The sequence below is a fragment of the Notamacropus eugenii genome, chromosome 4 (assembly GCF_028372415.1).
Source record: "Notamacropus eugenii isolate mMacEug1 chromosome 4, mMacEug1.pri_v2, whole genome shotgun sequence".
Classification (NCBI taxonomy): Eukaryota; Metazoa; Chordata; class Mammalia; order Diprotodontia; family Macropodidae; genus Notamacropus; species Notamacropus eugenii.
In genome coordinates, this window is record NC_092875.1 from 100,756,919 (window position 1) to 100,779,789 (window position 22,871).

At 34.7% G+C, this 22,871-nt stretch overlaps 1 pseudogene; it reads left to right on the forward strand.

The window, feature by feature from the left end:
• Positions 1 to 10,728: 10,728 nt before the first annotated feature.
• On the forward strand, positions 10,729 to 11,525 carry LOC140502292 (EF-hand domain-containing protein D1 pseudogene; annotated as a pseudogene).
• The last annotated feature ends 11,346 nt before the right edge of the window (positions 11,526 to 22,871 follow it).

A 22,871-nucleotide genomic window follows, 5' to 3' on the forward strand; every position in this document is an offset into this window, starting at 1 on the left:
TAAAATGTTCAGTGAAATTATGCAGCAGAAAAATATTCTTACTGTAGAAAATCATCCTCCAAAACAGAAGGAAGGCATGGAAGAAGAATCGGCAAGCAAGGCAGATTTAAGAGTTATTGAGTGTCTTCCCCTACTGCATTGTAAGTGCTTTGTAAGCAAATATTGTCTTTGTTTTTCTTATTTGTATCTTCAATACTTATTACAGTGCTTGACACATAGTAGGTTCTTTATGTATGCTTATTGAATGGAAACCATACATAATAGACATTTGCAGTTTCATGTATAATCTTTTTAATCCTAATCTTTATATGCATATTTCCATTTAATTTTAGTGTTCATTAAGTTAGTAATGACATAACAAATAAAAAAGAAAAGAAAATGTTCATAACATTTAATATATTATTTTCCCTAATTACATGTAAAATCAAATTTTTTAATATTCATTTAAAAATTTTTGAGTTTCAAATTCTCTCTTTTCTCTCTCTTCCCTCCCCCACCATTTAGAAGAAAAGTGATTTGAAATAGGTTATATACATGCAGGTATGCAAAACGTATTTCAATATTGTGAGAGAAAACACAGACCAAAAAAAAATTAAAGAAAATAAAGAAAAAGTATGCTTCAACTGGCATTCAGATTCCAGCAGTTCTTTCTCTGGAGATGGATAGCATTTTTCATCATAGGTCCTTCAGAATTTCTCAGATCATTGTACTGCTGAGAATAGCATTCACAATTGGTCATCATACATTATTACTGCTACCATATCCAGCATTCTCCTGCTTCTGTTCAATTCACTTTTTATCAGTTCATGGAAGTCTTTTCAGGTTTTTCTGAGAGCATCCTGCTGCATTTCTTTTAGCACAATAGTATGCATCATGATCATATACAAGAACTTGATCAGTCATTCCCTAATGGATGGAAATCCTCTCCATTTCCAATTCTTTGCCAACACTAAAAGAACTTCTATAAATATTTTTGTGCATATAACTCCTTTTCCTTTTTGTTTTTGTTTCTTTGAAATATACACTTAGTAGTTGTATTGTTTGGTGAAAGGGTATGCATGTTTTTGTAGCTCTTTGGGAAGAGTTCCAAATTGCTCTCCAGAATCGTTAAATGGATATACAACTTCACCAACAGTGCATTAGTGTCTCAATTTTCCCACAACCCCTCAAACATTTGCCATTTTCCTTTTCTGTTGCATTAATTTATTTGATAGCTGTCTGGTAGGAGCTCAAAGTTGTTTTAATTTCCATTTCTCTAATCAATACTGATTTAGAGTATATTTTCATATGATTATAGATAGATTTGATTATTTCATCTGAAAATTGTCTGTTCATATCCTTTGGCCATTTGTCAAGTGAAGAATGATTCATATTTCTATAAATTTGACTCAATTCTCTATATATTTGAGAAACAAGGTCTTTTTCAGAGAAGCTGACTGCAAATTTCTCAGTTGTAATTATTATGTATTTCTGCCCTATCTGTTTTCTGTTTATCCTATTCTCTTTCCTTTGACCCTGGCCATTCAAAAGCACTTTTGCTTCTGGCTTTTACCTACAAGGAATTCTTCTTTTCACTGAATTTTTGTGCCTTTTTTAAAATATTTGGCCAATTTTATTTTTTAAGATTTTTAAGATATGTTTAAGGTATTATTTACTTCACTACTTTTGTCCTTCTTTTACCAAGTTGATGACTCTTTTTATATGTTTTTATTTTTTTTCTTGAATCATTCTCATTTTTCCCCCAATTTTTCTTCTACTTCTCTTACTTGATTTTTAAAATCCTTTTTGATCTCTCCCACAGCCTGATGACAATTCAGATTTTGAATGTAGCAATTTTGGCTTTGCTATCTTCTTCAGAGTTTGTATTATAATCTTCTTTGTTCTTATTCTGCTACTTGTTCATTTGCCAGGCTATTTCTTGACTTTTAACTTTATGCTAAAGTATGACTCTATTTCATGAGTGGAGGAAACATCATTCCAACTTTCAGGTTTTTTTGTGCAGCTCTTTTCAGTTAATTCTAAGGACATGGAAGTTTTGGTTCTTTTAAGGGGGTGTGATCTAGGGAGAGAGAGGTGTGTTTACTGCTCTCCTGGCCTATGCTTTGGTCTAGGAATGACCACAAGCACTCTTTTCAGCCCTAGAACTCTGACTAGGATCTCAGCTCCACTGTGGCCACAAGCTCTAATGTGTTAGTATTCCTCCTGCCCCTGGGATTGAGACCTAGGACTGTGATTCAGAAGAAATGATGGTCAGTGGAACAGAGTTCTGCCATCCCAGCGCCAACAAAGGAACCCTTGTAATCTTCTTCTGACCATTTGTCTGACTCCTTACCATCTGTGTGCTAAGAGGTACAGAAATAATCACTGTCACCATTGATTTAGTCTCCCTCAAAGACTACTGCTAATTTCCTGGGGTGTAGCCTGAGCTCGACACATAGAATATTGAAAGAATATAGATCTCAAAACTTTAAGAATTAATATTAAATATTGCGTTAGCATGCACTTGAAAGTTAAGAGTTACAGTGATGGATTATAGAAATCTATTTTGCCCTACAGGAAAATAGAGGAGAAGGGGAATGGAAGAAGGTTGAGTGATAGAAGGGAGGGCAAACTGGAAGAAAGAGTGGATGCAGTGCATGTTGTCCTGGGGTGGGGAGTGAGGAGAGATGGGGAGAAAATTTTGAATTCAAATTCTTGTGGAAGTGAATGTTGAGAATGTAAAAGTACATTAATTGTATATATTTTTTAAAATGGGGTTTTTTAGGTGATTAATCACTATGGTGCTATATTTGTTCCTCTATCTTGCGTGTGTGGTCTGTTCCAATGATCAGCCTATCTCGTTTTTAGCTATTGTTATAAAATTTTATTGATTACTTCTTCGTAATATAAGTTGAGGTCTGGTACTGGTAGACACTTATCTATTTTATCTCCATTGATTCACTTGAGGCTATTGACTTTTTATTTCTCTAAATCAATTTATTATTTCTGAAGCTCTACAAAGTGACTCTGACAGTTTCATTGTGCTAATATTATAAAAGCAAATAGTTTTAGATAGTATTGTTACTTATTTTTATATGAGCTTAACCTATCCATTTATATTTTCCTAATTATTTATATCTGTTTATTCCTATAAGTGTTTTATAATAGTATTTATTTAGTTCTTTGTCTCTCTTGATTGACACACTCCCAAATTTTAATACCTTCTGCAATTACTTTGAATGAAAATTCTCCTTCTGTCACTTCTATATGTTTTGTTTTCTCTTTTGTTTGTGCTAATTTATGGGAATGATTTTTAGAGATTTATTTTATATCAGGCTACTTTGATTTGTTTTTTTTTTCAAAAAATTTTGATTTATTCATTAACATTTTTAAAGTAAATTACCTTACTGGTCCAACCATTTTGGAGAACAACTTGGAATTGTGTTTTAAAAACAAGCTATAAAACTGTATATACCCTTTGGCCCTGCAATACAATTGCTAGCTCTGTATCCCAAACCCACTAAAGAAAAGGAGAAAGCACCTATTTATTCAAACACATTTATAATGTCTCTTTTGTGGTGGCAAGGAACTGGGAATTGAGAATGTACCCATCAATTGGGGAATGTCTGAAAATGTGGCATATGATTGTGATTGAATATTATTGTGCTATAAGGAATAATGAACAGGATGGTCTCAGAAAAACCTGGGAACACTTATGTGAACTCATGCAAAGTGAAATAAGCAGAATCACAGTCCTACCAATACTGTAAACATGATTAGCTATGGCTTAGCTACTCTTTTTGCTTTGTTTTTACAAGGCAATCAGGATGGTCAAGTGACTTTCTCCAGTCCTACAGCTAGTATGTGTCGAGTATCTGAGGCCAAATTTGAACTCAGGTCCTCCTGACTCCAGGACCCATGCTCTAACCACTGTTCCACCTAGCTGTCCATTTAGCTACTCTTATGAAAACAATGATCCAAGATAATTGATTCCAAATGATCTATGAGGAAAAATGCTATCCAACTCGAGAGACAATTGATGAAATCTGAGTGCAAATCTGAGCATATTTTTTTCACTTTATTTTGTTAAAAGACTTGTTTATAATCTGTTGACATAATCACGGGCTTTATAATCATATCTAACATTTAAATAACATCTACCAACTGCCAAGAACTCTGCTAAGTACTTTACAAATATTATCTCTCTGATTTGCACAATAATCCTGGGATTTTGATGCTATTTTCCTCATTTTACAGATGATTAGAAAACTGTGGTGAGCAGAGGTTAACTATACTTGTCAGAGGTTGCATACCTCTAAGTATCTGAGACTGGATTTGACCTCAGTTTTTCCAGACGTTAATCCCATCACTCTATCCTGTACATGACCTAGTTACCCACTGATTATTATGCACATTCTTATTATGGTTAATTTTATTTGAAATTTTTGAGATAATTAAGTAAACTTCAATTCCTAATACAAACAACCTGGTCATATATTTAAAAAACATGTTACTATAGATATTTACAATGATTTCCATTCAATATTTTTGTATTAATGCAATATCTGACATGTAGCAGGTATTTTTTTTAAAGAAACTTGCCAATTTCATAGTGATATTGGCATTAACTTTTCTTTCTCTAATATATATCTTCCTGGTTTAGATTATAAGACCATATTTATGTTATGTAAGATGCCTTATTTCCTTATTTTTCAAATACTTTATGTAATTCTACAATCACTTATAATTCAATACTCAGTATAATCCAGTTGTAAAACTATCTGGTTCTTTTTTTGGTGGGGTAAATTTGTGAGAGTTTGCTTACGACTTGGTCAAATAAGTATTTATATTCTCATTTCTTGTTTTATTGATCAGTTTTAAAATTTTTTTAATAAAATCCATCCATGGCATTTAAATTATCACTTTTAGTTAGGCAAAATATTTTTAATGATCTTCATCATATTATTTGCTGTCAATTTTCCTTTTAAACTTATTTTATATTAGCAATTGTGAACTTTTCATATAAAAATCATTTTAGCTAACAGTAAACCTTGAAAATCAGATTCGAATTTCAAAATTTAAATTGCATTTGTTGTTTTGTCTGTTTTTCTTTGCTTTTTGAGCATTTCTAATACTGCATTCTGCTGTATTTATTGCTTTTGTATTTTACTTTAAGTTCCACGTACATCCAAGTTATTGATTTATTCTTTTTCTCTTTTGTTCATAAACTTGTTTAGAAATATACATTTTTTCATAAGTATTGCTTGGGTTTCATGCCAAAAGTTTTTGTATGTTGTTTCATTATTGCCATTATCTTAAATAAAATCATTAGGTTTTTTGAATTGGTCTTTCATCCATCAATTTTTAGAACTGAGTTACTTATTCTCAATTTAAACTTGATTCTATTCTTCAAAGGTCCATTATTAATAACCTTTTCATTCAATGTGGTAACAAAAAGTTTATTTCTGTTTTTCTGCATTTACTTAATAAAATTTACACATGTAACATCAAGAAAAAAATATCCACACTCCTTTATTTCTGTTTCATAATTGCAAAAGATCTATCTGTAATATTTCATTTTTATGACTTGGGCCACTGACTTGAAAGGTGACTTAAATGGATAAAGACTGTGGGAATTGTGCTTTTAGCTAGTGTAAGAAAAGAGGCTGAATTTTTTTCATGTACAGTGGAGTTTTGAAGTATTTCTTGGAATAGGGGATAGTGGACATGGGGAAAAAGAAAGCTGACAATTGCCCACACCCCCCCACCCCTGCTAATCATAAACAATAGTTTTCTCTTTCAACTTCAAAGCTCCCAAGGTGACTGTGAGAAGTGAAAGTTAAAGGAATAAACAGAAAGGTGCATATCTATTTTTAGTTTTCAGTATTTTTGTTGTTTTTGTTTATTTTTTAATCACTGGTACTCATGTAGTTGGAGTGTTCTGGGGGGTAGGGAGGGAGAAAGAAGACATGAATGTACTAGTTGTCCTTATTCCTTGCCTTCTGCTTACTTCAGATGGGTGCAACTGGTCCATATTTCTAATTTCGTTAATTATTGTTTTACTCTTACATTTATCACAAATGATTGTGTTTGACCCTATCCTTTCAATTTCTTTGTGTACCTCTGCAAGAGGCATGAGGGTGAAGGATGGCTCTGTGAACCATGCAAGAGAAAGAGATCTTTCCTACTACAGAGCTGGATTTCCAGTAATACTCATGTAATTTTAAGAAAATGTTTGGTATCTGACTCTTGGCATCATTATTTACTCTTCATAAGAAAAATTCTAAAGACAGAATTACTAATAATTTAGAGGCTTTATATCTATTCCATTAGATCAGGAGGCTAAACATTTTGTGACCCACCCTTTCTTCTCCATGTATATGGTGGATAAGGGTGGAGAGTGTTAGGTCTTTCTTCTCCAAGTTTCTCTCTAAAAGAGATTCAAACTTTACTTGTAGGGGAAAACTCTTAGCCTTAGATGACACCCTCCCCCTTCTGCTGTTTTAACTTCTATATGCAAGCTAATGGATGTAGGTGGAAAAGGTCATACAACCATTCTGACTGGGTTATTGACAAATTTATGTTACTCAGCTGTTGCTGGGCCCTTGCTGCCAGTACATATTCCTATACTATCCCTTATAAACTCACTATACCATACTTCAAAATGGTACTTCTAAACTTTTTCATGTTTCCACAAATGACCTTTGGCTTCTCTTCCCTCCATCCTCTCAGCTGAAACCTCATCTCATATTTGCATCTCCAGTGCTAATATGACATCAGGAACACAGCTAGAGGTTAATAAATATATATTTACTAACCTACTTACTGTATGAAGACATTTGCTTCTGTTTTATATCATTTCCTTTGTCATTGATTTTTCTGGTGTCCTTTCCATGTATTTTCTAAGGAATTATGAGAGACAACTACTCTTTTTTTGTGACCATATTAACTGGGACACCAATCAATCCTAGTTTATATTTTCTCCCACATTACTTTATTTGTCCTTGCCTGGTCATACTTTCTAATCTTTCTAATTTGTGGTCCTCTCAACACAGAACTGAAGAGATCTTTGCCCCCTACACACACATATACAATTATCCAAATACTTAAAAAAATTATTCATGTGTTTGTTTTTTTAAATATGGATTATGATCACATTAGCCTTTTGGATTATCAAGTCACACTGCTGTCACACTTTGAACATATTTGCTAAGAGCTCAGAATTTTTTCATATTAACTTTTTTTTTTATCCTTATCAACATATGTTGTACTTGCTTAGCTGACTAATGGAAACCAAATTATTTTTTTTATTTTTATATTTATCACTTTTAAATTTCAGCTTATTAAATGTAGACCATTGATTTAGTCTGGCAAGATCAGTTAGAATCCAGGAACTTTGGTTCCAGTATGCTATTTGCATATCCTAGGAACATCTGAAAAATTAGATAAGAATGTCATCTTTGCCATCATCTAAGTCATCAACAAAAATGAGCCTGTGCCATAGACAAGTTACCAGAAAGTCCACTAAATACTACCCTTCATGATGATATGTATCTATTAATTCTATCTTCCAATATAATTCAATAGGCTCTAAAACCACTTAGTAATTTTAAACACAAAGTGATACTTTCTTGCTCATATCTACCTAAGAATATCATGTAACTTTGAAATATATCCAATTCAGATCCAGAGATGATATGCTTATGGCATTCTCCTAATCTACTATCCATCTACTAAGTTAGTCATAAAAAGATATAAGTTTATCTTGACCTAGTTTGCTCTAGAGAAAACCATTCTGATAAAAAATGGGACTCCAGTCTGACCAAGTCCAGTGTTTCTTCTATGGCACCAAGCTGATGCTTAGGCAAATACACTGATGTTATTATTTTTTTCCAAGAGCATAAAGGGTATCTGGGAAACAAAATCCTGTTTTAATGAATTCCACAAGGAGTGCATGCCAATGGTGCGCCTTTGAACTCTTTGTGTACTTTGAAATGTCAGAAAGAAACCTCTCCAGAGTTCAGGATCATCCTGTTCTGAGCAGGGAAATTCCTGCAACTTTGAGCTGAAAGATTCACAGAAAAAATAAAGCCCAACAACACAAACACATAGGTACACAAAGACAGAGAAAGAGACACGCTGAGAGGGAAAGAAAACAAGAGACAGACAAGGGCAGAATAACACGCAGAGGCTCTCAGGTTGCATATTTAGTTTCCTGTTTTAGAAATGAAATGTCATTTAAACTTTTAGAAAAAAATTGATAAATATATAGAAAACGTTCCAGTGATCAAGAATCTCTAGGTAAAAAGCATATCTATATTGATATATACCTTCCTATCCATATCTATACCTATATCCTTATCATCTACATTTGCATCTATAGGTTTACATGTTGTATCTATTCATGCATGCAAACATACATACATACATACACACTTCTTCACATGCTTCTTGCTGTATAAATTTTAACTTGCTATGCTTCTCTGGCATCCCTAAATAAGATCTCTGAAAATGGCTCAAGCCCCTATTGATGATGTTTCCCTGAGGAATCACTACACTAGGTTCAAGGTTATTTATTTTTAGGTGTTATAGAAGTTCGATGTGCTTTTGCCCACATAACCTGAGATCAGTTCTCCTGGAAAACATTTTTTTGGCTCTAGCCTTAGAAAGACAATTGTTTAAAAGAGAATAAGTTACCTCAACCAGTGAGAGTTCTTAAAATCTGGCTTGCTGGAAAGAGGGGCAGGAGACCTTCTGCACCACATGATCCCAAGATTTAGCTTGTACATCTGGTGGCAGAGATCATCAACCACACTGGGGGTCTGAAGTTAGAAAGAAGTGAATTTAAATCTGGCTCCAGACACTACTAGATGCTCGATCATCGGCAAATCACTTAGCCTCTGTTTTCTCTTCTGTAAAATGGGAATAATAATACCACCTACCTCCCAGGATGGTTGTTCTGAGTATCAAATGAAATAATAATTACAAAGCACTTAGCACAGTGTAAATGCTATACACTCGGACAGCTAAGTGGCACAGTGGATAGAATTCAGTGTTTACAGTCAGTCTGGGCTGAGTCACTAACTGTGTGACCCTGGGCAAATCAATTAACCCTGTTTGCCTCAGTTTCCTCATCTTTAAAAATGAGCTGGAAAAAGAAAATGGCCAACCACTCCAATAATTTTGCCAAGAAAATCCCAAATGGTGTCATGAAAAGTCCAACACTACTGACATGACTGAATAACTGCAACAAAGAGTAATATGTTAGGTATTATTATTACCTTTCTAGGAAGGAAGGTGATTTTATGGATGGTCTAATTTCAGGGTAGTCTGTCTACCAAGCCCAAAGTCAAGAGTTTGGGTACCCAGATTTCTACAAAGAAAAGGCTTTTCAGAAAACACTAGTCTTTTACAGAGAAAAGTAGACGCCTGAATGCAGAGTTCTAGACTACATCAGGCTCTTGAACTCAGATGAGAATCCTATGCAATGCCCTCCCCCCTCAACTGAGACAAATAATAAAGAATTAAAGTGAAGATAACAGGTTCAAGACACTTGGATTTGCCCTCAAGTGTAATTACAAGTTATTCAAAAATTGTAAGTAAAATGGGAAGGAAAATACTTCTCTTACACTCTCAAGTCTAGTTTAGTTGCACTCCTATGGACTTTCAGTAAAGAATTAAAGGCCATTAGGTTATTACTGTGGATCAGTTAAGTTAAAATGGGATTTGCAAGAAAGTTGGGGGCTTCCCTATCTTGCAATCCCAAATAACATTTCCTTAAGGAGCAGTGTAAGTCCTTGAGTAATACCACCAAGCTGGAGGATTACACAGATTCCTGAGAAGGCCAGAGCACTCACTGAACTTATTGAGGAGTTGTTTCTGTAGCAACAGCAAGTTTGTTTTTCATTAGAAAGTCCAATTCCCAGTATTTCACTATAATTAGGAATGACTAAATAGGACCTGGAGAAACTTAGGATTCAGCAGACAATGAAGAAAACTAGGTTGACTGGTTATTGGTTTCTGTGGTACTAGCGTGAATTTGCTAAATTTTCTGTTTAATTATATATATTATACATATATAGATACACATATATGTATATGTACATATGTATGTACATAAATAAATATAGATTATAGCATATTGTAATATAGATGATATATTATGGTAATATATTGTAATATATAATATACTATTATAATTTATTATATTAATTTTGTAATATATTTTATATATTATATTATGTTACATTGTTACATTGTTATATTATTACATAAATATATAATAATACAATATATTCAATATATTATATTAAATGTAACATGTTTAAATTATGTTTTATGATATTATCATGTATTATAACATTCAATTATTATTCAATTAATGGCTGTTCTATAATTGATATATACAGTTGACCTAAATGTTTGTGTGGATGATGTCATTTTACCCATGGAAACTGAGAGAAAAAAGTCCTATTTAGACTTTTCCCTAAAATAAACTCTGGGCAGCAATAGCAAGCTAGAGAAAATTATCTTGTGGCCAACTCCAACGATTTTACCTCACTTATGGAGCCCGAGGTGTGGCATCACTAGTTACATATCTCCATACCATTCAAGGTTGCTTTGCTTAGTTGAATTGGGAATGCAATGAAATTAGGTAGTATAGCTGGATTCTAATCAAGTTCTGCTGGTTTCTTACCTTGGGCAAATCACATGATGACTGAGTTCTTTCATTCCTTTCTCTGTAAAATGATGAGTGAGCAAGTGAGCAAGGCTCTGTTTGTCTGTGTGTCCCTGCATGTGCTCTTCCAAGCCCAGACAGCTTTTCACCAAGAGTATGGCCACCAGGAGCTTGCCCTGAAGGTACAGCAGAAGCAGCCGAAGGAGTAGGAGTCTGAGGCCACTGTAGACCATCATACACAGGGAGGGCTGTGACCTGCAGCCCGCCAGAGACTGTGAGAGGAGTGGGGCTGGGGGCCTGAGTCCTGGCTCTTGACTTCTGCGGAGGAGCCACAGTCCTAGAAACTCACTGCCAATGGCAACCTGGAGCTGAAGACTCAGCTGAGCTTCAGCAGCAGCATCCATAAGGGTGTGGCCCTGGCCTGCTAAGGTATTCAAACCCTACATCAAGATCCCAGAGTTCTGGCACATCAAGGACAGGGAGAGCCTCTTCCAACAGTATGACCATGGCAAAGGTGGCTACATCAACCTGATGGAACTGAAGCTGGTGATGGAGAAGCTGGGATCTCCCTAGACCCATCTGGGGCTTAAGAACATGAGCAAGGAGGTGGATGAAAATTTAGACAGATAGTAGAGCTTTTGAGTTTTTGCTGATTCCTGAGGGAACTGGAGGAGGACAGCAGCTAATGTCTCTGGCCAAGCTTTCAGAGGTCAATGTGGCCATCAAAGGAGTGAAAGGGGCCAAGAACTTCTTTGAAGCCAAGGTCCATGCCCTGTCTCTGACCAGTAGATTTGAACCTGAGATCAAAGCAGAGGAAATGTCCTGAAAACCAGAGAAAGAAGAGGAGAGGAAACACCAGAAAACCTGAGTATGCTCAGAGACTTGCCTGGATGTCCACTAGATGTGTCTTACAAGTTGGCCTAGGAGGAATGTCCAGCATCTTCTCCCCCAAGAAGAACCCATCTGTTCCAATGTGAAGAGTCTTGGTTATCTCCAGACAAGATAACCTTTCTTCTTAAGTTTCCTGTGCTTTGTGTTACCAAGGGGTAACTGGTCACCCTAAGACCAGGGAAGTCAGAGTAGGGAAGGTCAAAGCCAGGGATGGGAAGAGAGTTATTTTAAAGAGAGAGGGGAAATAGCCCTTTTCTTACCTAATCACTGTTCCTCCACCCATCTAAAGTTTCCAGAACTTAGCCATTTTCTTGGTGCCTTTTATGTTCCCTTTGTCATATTCCTTTTCTTCAAGCCTTTCAAGGAGGAAATGATATGTGGTCATTTGACCAAAGAAATTTAAAATTTCCATTCTTCCATGTTCAGGCTGATTGCCTTCTCAGAGTACACTGACCCAAAGTATGCTCTGTTGACTTTATTGTAGAGTCTTCCCTCCTTTCATCAACTCCCAAAGGTAAGGCTGTTCAAACTTCCTTCCTTCATGCCCAGTGTTTGAGGGAGGGGGGAAGGTGTGGAGTGATCCTCCTTTTTTACCCTCAAGAGTTTTTTCCCTTTTGACCATTTTATTTGAAAAAAAAGTAATCATGCTGTTAAAATTGGGCATGGAAGAGTGAAAGAAAGGAATTTCAATAAATTGTAGAATGATGAGAGAGTACTTAAAGCTTTCCTTATTAATAAAATATAATAAAATCACTTATTAGTTCAATATTTATTAAGATCAGAGGATTTTTAAATTCTATTTTTATATTAACCATTTTCTTAAAAAAATCAGTGTTTTTCTTAATTTTTCTTGCCATATGAACTATGCTAATGAAATGCATTATCTCAAAAAATAAAATAAATTGGCAACATTCCCTTCCACTATATACCTCACATGCATAAGATTGGATAGATGTTATGTTCAGAGACTGAGACAGAAATGGAGAACTGACTGGCAGAAGTCTTTGCGTGAATATTTTTGTTTTAAAACATCAATTAGTACATGCAATGAAATGAATTTTTGGTAGTAGATTGACATGCTGTGCCAAGCTTTTGAAGTAAAGCTTTTGAATGATTTTAAAACAAATAGTAAACAGTCAGTTCCCAAAACGAACAGAACGCTCATCAGGAGCAATTCTAGATATAATAGTAATCATACAAAAGAAAAAGGAGGTAATTTTTAAAGATAATATTGAATAAAATTATTTTAAAAGTACTTTATGTTTATTGAAGGTATTTTGCATGCATTGTAGTATTAATCTATAAAAAGAAAAAAAATGAGTGAGTTAATCTATCACTTAGAAATACTAAGCAATTAATATTTACCAAGCACTAGGAAAAAACTACTGTGGTTACAAAGAAAAAAATATATACACACATATGTACACATGGATATCAAAAAGAGTGTTTGTCCTCATGGTGTTTGTTTTAGTGAGAGAAAAAAATCTAAGTACATACAGTATATATACAGAGAAAATGGAAAGATAAGTTTATGGAAGGTAGATTTACCAGTGTGGGTGGAAAGAGGGTAGAGACTAGGAACAGTCTCTTGTAGAATGGATTGTATTGAAATCTAAAAAGAAATCAAGGATTCCAAGAGATATTAGTGAAGAGAGAGAGAGAGTATTCCAGGCACGGAAAATAGCTTATATAAAAGAAAAAAAAATATTGGAAATGGTGTGCTAAATGAGAGGAGCAGCAAAAGACTGTAGCTATAGCTGGACTAAAATGCATGGGAGGGAGTAACTAAGAAGGTTGAAAGATAGGAAAGAACCAGGTCATGAAAATCTCTAAAAACCAAAAAGGAGTTTTATTTAACTCTGTGGTTAACATTTTACCCTATATATAATGATACTGATTGCATAGAGGGTTGATGACATTAGATCTACACTTTAGGAAAAATCACTTTAACAAAAGTATGGCAGATGGATTAAAGTGAGAAGACACACTTGAGGTAGGGAGATTTGACAGCAAGCAAGTGAGATTTTTATTTTCTTTTTGGAGTTCAGTTTCCCAGAATCAGGTTCTTTGAAAACATCTGAAGGACTGATCTTCTTTAAACCCTAATAATCCACAGCTGTGCTAAGTTATGTAGGTTTCATGCCTTCTGACTCTGAGCCAATCAGGAGCATATCTTTGTTATATATGTTGGGAGGTTGATATTTTACTCTAGGGGGTTCACTTATGAGAAGGACCTTATGATTCCCTGGTCAAGACTCTGAGTAGTCATGTGTTCAGACCCCTGACTGCGCAGGTGTAAAGGTTCTTTAGATCTAGGGATGTATGTAAAATATATAGTGATATTGCTTTGATACAGGCAGTAGAGACCTGTCTCTTGGTCTTTATTTCTCTGTTTAGATTTTGTCTATATTTTTTCTGTTTGTATTTTCTTTGAAGTTCAGGGTGCTGACTTTTCCCCTGAACTAGTGAATGTAATTTAAAAAGATTTGTTGACCCTTTAAACAGCTATCTTTCCTTTAGAAAAGCAAATCAAAGAATCTGTGCTAGCAGGCATCCTGGGTGTGCTAGGGTGCTTGCTGTTACAGGAAAGGTTAATTAGAAGACTACTTCAGTAGTCTATCCTTGTGGTGATGTGGGCCTGAACTGAAGAGGGACAATCTGGGGGTGGGAGGAGCAGGGGATGGGGCATTGTTGATGTCTTAATAGAAAGAAAAAGGCATATCAGAGAGATGGTGCAAAATCAGAAGCAACAACATTTAAGAACTAATCATATTTATGAGAAAAGTGAGATTGAGGAGTAATGCCAAATTTGTAAATCTGTATGCTAGAAAAATGGGGTTCCCCTCAATAGTAACAGTGGATTTTAGAAGTGGAATAGGTATGGGGATAAAGATATTGAGTTCTGTCTTGGAAATCTTGAGTTTGAGATGTCTATGAGACATCAAGAAAGAGAGGGACAAAGGTTGGATATAGAAATCTGGGAATCATATACATAGACCATGTCATTTGAAACCATGGGAGCTCATATTGTTAATTAATATGTTAGTAATATATTAGAAAGTATATAAAGAAAAGAAAGAAGATGTTTAAAGGCTTTGGCATACACATACAGTAAATGGGTGTGACATGAATAAAGATCCAATATAGGATGCTGAAAAGGTATTTGACAAGAAAGAAAAGCAACAGAAGAAAACAGGGTCATGAAGACCCAGAGAGGAGGAAATATCCATGTGGAGAAGGTGTTCAGCAGTGCCAAATTCTACAGAAAGATAAAAGAAAATGAAAATTGTGAGAAAATGCCATTAGATTGGGCAATTAAGCAACATTCAACAAGTTTGGAGAGAACAGTTTCAGTTTAATACTGGTCCAGACTCCAGATGTCAGTGATGTTAGAAAAGAATGAGAGGAGAAAATATTGATAGCTTTTTATAAAAAATTTTAGTTGAGAAGAGGAGAAATATAAAATGAAAGCTAGTGGGAGACTTAAAATAGAGTTGTTTTATTTTGTTTTTATTTTAAAGGATAGTGAACTTATAAGAGTGTTTGCTAGCAGAAAAAGGAAATATGAACATAATTTATCATGCCCATTTCATAGATGAAGAAACAGATAAAGCATGATCTAATTGGGATTTAGAGAATGAATTCAAATATTACCTTGACCCTTACTCCTTTTATCACCTTGAATAAGTTATTTAATTTCAGTTATTTCTTCTATTGTATGTTACAGCACAATAGGCACTAGAATCCCAAGAGGCAAATCTGATTTTTATATTCTGAATGAACTAAGAAAAGTCATTTAAAATGAGTAGATTAGACCAGTGGTATAAAACTTCAATGAATATGGGGATCAGTAAACTGTACATAAGAACACTTGCTGGCTATATATTCTCCTGGAAAATAACTTTACCATTGTCTATGTTCTATTGCACTTTTATTTATTTTGTTAAGTGTCTTCCAATTTCCTTTTATTCTGGCTAGCATGCATGCAACCCTATGTGTTTGATGCCTCCAGATTAGGTTATAATCCATGATCTAATGTGCTCAACAAATTATTGATACCAGTAATTCTGCTTAGATAGTTGATAGCTACTCTAAAACCAAATGAAAAAATTGAAGTAATACAAAATAACATTATTTGGATTTAAAATATCAGTTTAAGTATTGCATTCCATTTCTTTTTTTTCAAATTTTGACAGTGTGTTTATATCACTTAGTTTAGCCCACATAGGTAAAACCTTAAAGTACCATTGATGTGAATAAGTGAACAGAAATAGAAGGATGATTTATACACTCTCAGCAGTATCATAAAACAAAGAATTTTGAAGACATAAGAACTCTGACCAATACAAAGGCAAATCATGATTTCAGAAGATTTATGATAAAGAATGTTACGAACCTCCTGATGGAACAGATACAGAATAATGAATACATTTTTGAACATAGTCAATGCAGGAATTTATTTTTCTTACCTATATATTGTTAAAAATTTGTTGTTTTTTTCCCGTGCCTCTTTCCCTCTGTGAAAAAAGGAGGAATAAAGGAGGTGAAAAAAACCTTCTTTAACTTTAATAAAAATATAAAACAAAACAAAATCAAAACAAAAATTATTCAAAAGAGAAGATGCCAAATATTATGCTTAGAGTTTCAAGAAGCTGACATGAAGCTAGTGCTTACTTGTGTTGGTAGAAGAAAATAATAAAAATAATAAAATAATAATGAACACATATATAGTGCTTTAAGACACGCAAAGTACATTACAAATATCATCAGTCTATCTATGCAACCATGCTGGTAGGTAGGTGCCACAATTTTCACAATTTTACAGATTTGGAAATTAAATCAGGAAGAAGTTAAATAATTTCCTGAGGACCACATAGCTAGTAAGAGTCTGAGATTGGATCTGAATTTAAGGCTTCTTACACCTAGTTCTATCACTCTACTTAAATAGTAGTAGCATTTTTATTCAAAAGAGAATATAATACAAGATAAATTATGATAAATTGTTCTTCTTGTGACATACTTACCCTCATAACATGTGTTGCTTTGGCTGTCAGACAAGTGAGAACTTTCTGGGCCTGCAATTGTTCTCTGACCTGGTGCAAATCACTTAACTTTGTAGGTCCTTACTTTCCTTCTTGATTTTGTCATTTGCAGAGAAAGGATGTAGAAATGGAGTTAGACTAGATAATGTAATGATCTTTTTAGCCTTATATTCTACAATCTTATGATATATAACTCTGAACCTAAGTTCATGAAATGGACAGGAGAATGATATGATCCAATTGGTCCTTTGAGGGAATTGATTTGATGCCTTGGAAAGCCGCATCTTCTGGAGGAATTCTAGAAGGCATCCAAGAAAGAGTCTTTACTCTCCTTTACAATCCAGCCCCATTAGTCCAAGGTCAAAGGCAATCTAGATTAATTTACTGCTATTATTTTCAAGGGCAACTAAGCAGTAGGTAAATCTGTAAATATAAGAGAAAAGATTCGTCAAAAACATCCAGGGAACCATAGATTTAATCATAATCTTAATGCAGACTTTCCAAAAGGACACACACACACACTTACAATAACTTTTTATTCTTCTCTTTCCAAACACCTTCTTTTATACCCCCTTTTAAAACCTCTTTTAGGACAACCTGTTTTTCCATCAATATAGGAAACTCTGGAATGAGAAAAGTCCCTCTACCAAAACAACTCAATAACTTTCCTGCGACCTATAATTTTAGAGATACATACTAGTATAGTGTGAGTTTAATTGATTTATCCAGGATCAAAGAGATAATTTATCTTATAGGCATTACTAGAACCACAGTCTTCTTGGCTGTAAGATCAACCCTTTCTTCACTGTGCCATGTAACCTCTATTTGTGAAATGAGTGGGTTGAAAATAAATAATCTCTAAAATCTCGGAATTCTAAGTCCTAGTAACCTCCAGTGTTATTGTTGTTACTGATGGCTTAAGAGGTTCCTGGAAAGTCCATGGTACAGAGTTAGATTTTGATACCAGATGCATATGGTAGGGTCAGTCATACTTGCCAAATTGAATTAAATTCTACAACTACATCAGAGAATAAATATGATATAATGGAAAAAAATCCTGGGCTAAGCATTGAAAGATTTCACTCTGAGTCTCCCTTCAGACACCTTATTGGAGAGCTTCCTTGAGAAAGTCACTTAACCTGTTTGAGTTTGAGACTCCTCATTTGTAAAATAAGCACCTTGGCTCTGACTGGATCTTTCAACAAGAAACACAACAAAAGAAAACATTTGTACAGATGCTTTCTCGCTTGCCAAGTGGCAGTTATAATTGAACTACTATACCTTTTCTTTGCCACCATCGTCATATAGATGTGGAAACAGAAAATAGATTTCTTTAACTCTAATAAAATACATTTGAATGAAGGAGAGCAAGGTGAAATGAGGCTGAGAAAGAACTCTGGAGCCATATTGCAAAACGTTATAAACATGAAGGAAAATTTGAATTCTATCCTTGAGGCAATAGGGAGCCAGGGAGAGTTCTTAAACAAGAAAATGACAGAGAAGACATGGGTCAAGATTCTTTTGGGAGAGGTTCAAAGAATAGTTTAATAGTTTGGATAGTGGAGAGAAAAGAGTAGAAATCTTTTCCAGCTCCTTGCTATTACGTTAATTAAAGTTTTTAAATATCAGAGAAGCATTATGTGGGCCAAGAATTAGATGACTCACAATCCTCTAAGACTTCAAATGCATACTAATTACTTTAATATTTAGGATAAGAAATTTTACCAAAATTAAAATGTAAAATAAAAGAGGGTATCTAGGAAGGAAACAAAATGTAAAGGTACAGAAGTCAACGTTAAGGTTTGTGTGTGTGTGTGTGTGTGTGTGTGTGTGTGTGTGTGTGCGCGCACGTGTTCATGTGTCCTTTTGGGAAATGAACACTAAGATTATGAATAAGTCCATGTTCTCCAGATGTTTTTGATGAGTCTTTTCTCTTATGTTTACAGATTTACCTACTCCGTTGTTGCCCTTTTGAACAATAGCAGTAAATTGATACAGACTACCTTTGGCTTTGGATTAATGGGGCTGAAATTACAAGGGAAAGTGAAGTGTCTTTCACTGGGGCTTGTGTGCCTTCTAGAATTTCTCCAGAATATATATTTTTCTAAAGCACTCAAATCAATCCCTTCAATGAACAGCTTGCATCATGTCATTATCCTACACAAGAATTTTCAGTAGCCCCTCATTGTCCATCAATGAATATTTCAACCCTATATCCTGGCATCTAAAGTAGCTCCCCAAAATGATTACTACTACCTACATTACCACACTTATAGCCCAGTAATCCCATTTATATGTCCCATATTCTAACCAAAGAATGTTACCTACTTCCACTGCAAATAAGTCTGCACTTTCTTGACTTTGTTCTTTTGGACTCTTTCTTACGTCAGGAATCTTGTGCCCATCCAACTCTCAGCTCATGTCTATCTGTCCTTCACTGTTCATATAAAATAATTTGCAGAACATGTAAAAAAGCAAGCTGAAGATCTTAGACTAACAGTTACTAACCATGTTTCTCATCACGGACCCCTTTGATATTCTAGTGAAGCCTGTGCACTCATCAGAATAGCGTCAATATATAAAATAAAAGATTATAAAGGAAATCAATTACATCAAAATAGTTAGTATTTCTTTTTTTAATTTAATTCTAATTTAATAACACTTGCTTTAGAAAATATTCAACTCTCATTTTACAAATGAATAAACTGAGGCTAAGAAATAAAGTGATATTCTCAATGTCATTCATATCTTATTCATATAACTTATTCATATAACATATGTTATTCATATAACAAATCTAATATTAGAACACAGATCTCTTTATGCTTGCTCCATCCAGCACTGAATACTAATCTAATTAAGATAATCTATTTGATTCTGTTATTATGATAGTATTCAAAATCTCTTATTTCTCATTCCATCTCTTGATTTATCCCTCCCCTGGCCCCTCCCCCGGGCTCCTTTTCACAAACACAGTTTGATTTTTAAAGCTGACTTTGTCATAATTTGCCACATAATATTTCATTTAAATATTAGTAAATTGCCAAGAATATCCTTTGCCTATTAATGAGAGGTACATGGGCCATTCTGTAGTGCCTGGAATGTGAAAGCTTTAAAATAGTTACTGCTGTTCCATGAGCTGATAAATCTCTTGTTAAAATACTTCCATTTTCTATCCTCCAGCTGTCTGCTTTGAGAGAGAAAAATCAATCAATTCCAGGCTGAGAATTATATATTACCCAAAGTCTATTCATATACTTTATTTTTAAGCTCAAAATCAGGCTGCTCTGTGTTTAAATATTGTGTCTTTGAGAGTTGGATTGGAAACTTCTCTGTTATTTATTTTAGGTTGCCTAGCTTCCAAATACATTTGTAATTTGATTTTTTTTTAAATCTCACCCTCATAGGGGTGATGACATCTACTTCTCAGAAACAAATAGGTTCTGGGAAGGATAATGGATATTAGCGTTGATCCTCCAGCTGCCCCCAAGGGAAGAGAGAGGAGCAAGTAAAACCTCTAACCCTGGATGAAATGATGTACTTTATATTTCAGACAAACTGAACAGCTTACTATTCCTCCAACATGTTATTCCATCTTTGTGTCTTTGCTAAACCTTTTCTTTCACTCTTCTGGCCCTTCTTTCCTCCCCCCTCTCATCCCATTCAACATCTCTGTCTTGATTAGGATTCATTCATCCATTCATTCACCAAATAACTCTTAAGCACTCTGGTAGGTCTTGAAGTAGATACAGAGTTAAGATAGAATATGGTAATTATTTCCATATGAGTCACAGTCTAATAGGGACATGAGAAACATTTTTAATTTTCTATCATGCTTTGTATAATATGGTATATTATATATGTATAAATACATCTATTTATGTATATATGTGCGAGTATAAAATCAGCACACAAATGAAAAATAAAATGTGGGGTAGGCTTCCAGAAGTAGGAGACATTTAGTTTCAGTTGTTAAAAATATGTAGGAATTAAAAAGACAAAAAAAAAATAGAAGATGGCTCATAAGTTCTCCTTGAAAAGGAAAATAAGGAAGTTTCTATCATTCTGTAAGAAAGAGAAGGAGAAGGAGAGGGAAAGAAGGAGTGTGTCAAGAACAAACAGACATAGCCATCCTTACCCTCAAGGAGAATCTTTTCTAAAGGAGGAAGCATATATAAGGTATCTGAAAAGAGAAGAGGATGGAGAAGGGTGAATTGAGGAGTGGGATAAATGAGTTATTTCTGGGGCCTTTCTTGAAACAGTAGTGGGGAAAATAACCATCAGGAGAGTGAGGCCTCTGGAGCAGATATTCCTGACATGATATGACTCAGGTTAGTAAGGGAAAAGGTCAGACAGTGAGTTCAGACATAAGAAAGAACACCGTGTCTGGTATCAGGATGTCGATCCTGATTGACTTACTGTGTGACTTCACCCAGGTCACTCAACCTAGTGGGGCCTCAGTTAACTCGTTTGTAAAAACAGAAGGATTTAATTGATGATTTCTAAGGGAACTTTTCTTCACTTCTAAAATGTTGATGAAAAATTCCTTGGTACCTTGATACCTGGAAGTGAGAATGAAATTGTTTTATGTAATTGTCTGATTATGGAGCTCAGATAGTGCATTAAATAGAGAGATGCTTGCATGACAAGATGCTTTTCACTGTCATGGAGGATTTCCTTTTCAAATTCAAATAGAAGAGGGCTCAAAATCATTAAGTTCTCTATATATTAAGATTTTGAGTTTGACATTGTATGGATCACATCAAATCCTTGAACACTATGGAGATTCCTAAGAAATCTTCAGTTTCTTTAACAACAAATCCCACTGGAAAAATAAAGTCTGATCTATCTACAAACAGTTGAAAAACATTAAATCTAGTATGTACCATATACCATGTGAAGGTCTGGGGATAAAAGAAAGGGGAAAACAATGTCCCTGCACTCAAGGAGACTGTATCCCAATAGAGGAGACAATATGCAAATAACCATGTTCAGACTACACATGCATGTGTTTTATATATATATATATGCATGTATATATATATATATATATGATGTGTGTACATACATGTAAGAGAGAGAGAATCTCAGAAGAAAAGGATTAGCAATGGGGAGGGTGGTGAACCACTAAAGGTCTCCTTCAGAAAACTGAATTTGTACTGATTTTTGAAGGAACCCTGGAAACAGAAATCAGAATGGAGAGCAAATCAGACACAGGAGAAAGTAAAAATACATAGACTTAGGAGTTAGAGTGTATTGATTGAAGAGTAGCAAAGAGTCCAGTGTCATCAAATCACACAGTATCTACAGGGGAGTATAAAAACACTGGAAAGGTAGAAGGTGGCTAGCTTGGAATGAGTTTTAAAAGATAAACATAGAATTTTTTATTTGGGTCTGGAAATAATGGGGAGGCAAGATAACATCAAATTACCATCACATAGCAGACCTTGAATTGGATTCTGAGTCTGCCTTTGAGAACTCCTTTAACTGTACCAGACTGGGTACACATGGAGCCATTGAAAGTTCCCAGACAATTCCATTATTGTTGTCCTCTCTCAGGTCCTACAAAGTAAATAGTTTGGTTCTATTGTTTCTCTCCCTCTTGACTCGGTTTTCTGAGATAAAATGATTCTGCTGCCAATAATACAGGTCTGCTGCCTCTGCCTCCTTCATGGCCCTTCTTTTTTATATCTTCATTCTCAAATTTTAGGATCCTCTTAGGGAGAAAATGAAACAGTCTGCATGTAACTATACTTGTTTCTGCTCTTGAATGTCCTATTCCCACTGAGGAAGAATTCAGAATTTTAAGTAAGAAAAAAAAGTAGCTATTTCTCTCAATGTAAGAAAAATTTTTATAGTCATTGAATCATAAATTTCAGTCTTGAAGGCATGCTTAAGGCCATCAAGCTCCACTCAAATAGATTGTGACTTGCTTATCATCACACAGGCAGTTACCAGAAGCTAGTTTGGGTTGGAACTCTTGCCTCCAAAGCCAGTGATTTTTCCATTGGAATGCATTTTTTGGAATAGGTCATCTTGCCTAAACCCTTCCTAAAACATTTGCCCTCATCACATTTGAGAAGGTACCTCTTTCTTTCATTCTTTACAAACTGAAATCAGGCAACCATCAAAAAATAGTTTGAGTCATGATTTTAATTGACCTTGTCTCATCCTCCAATTTATCTTCTAATGAATGATAATCAGCTTGGACTGCATTCCTGGTTTCCATATTCCAAGACAGACTACTGATTTATACGACTAGGGTTTTTGCTTTCCTGGGA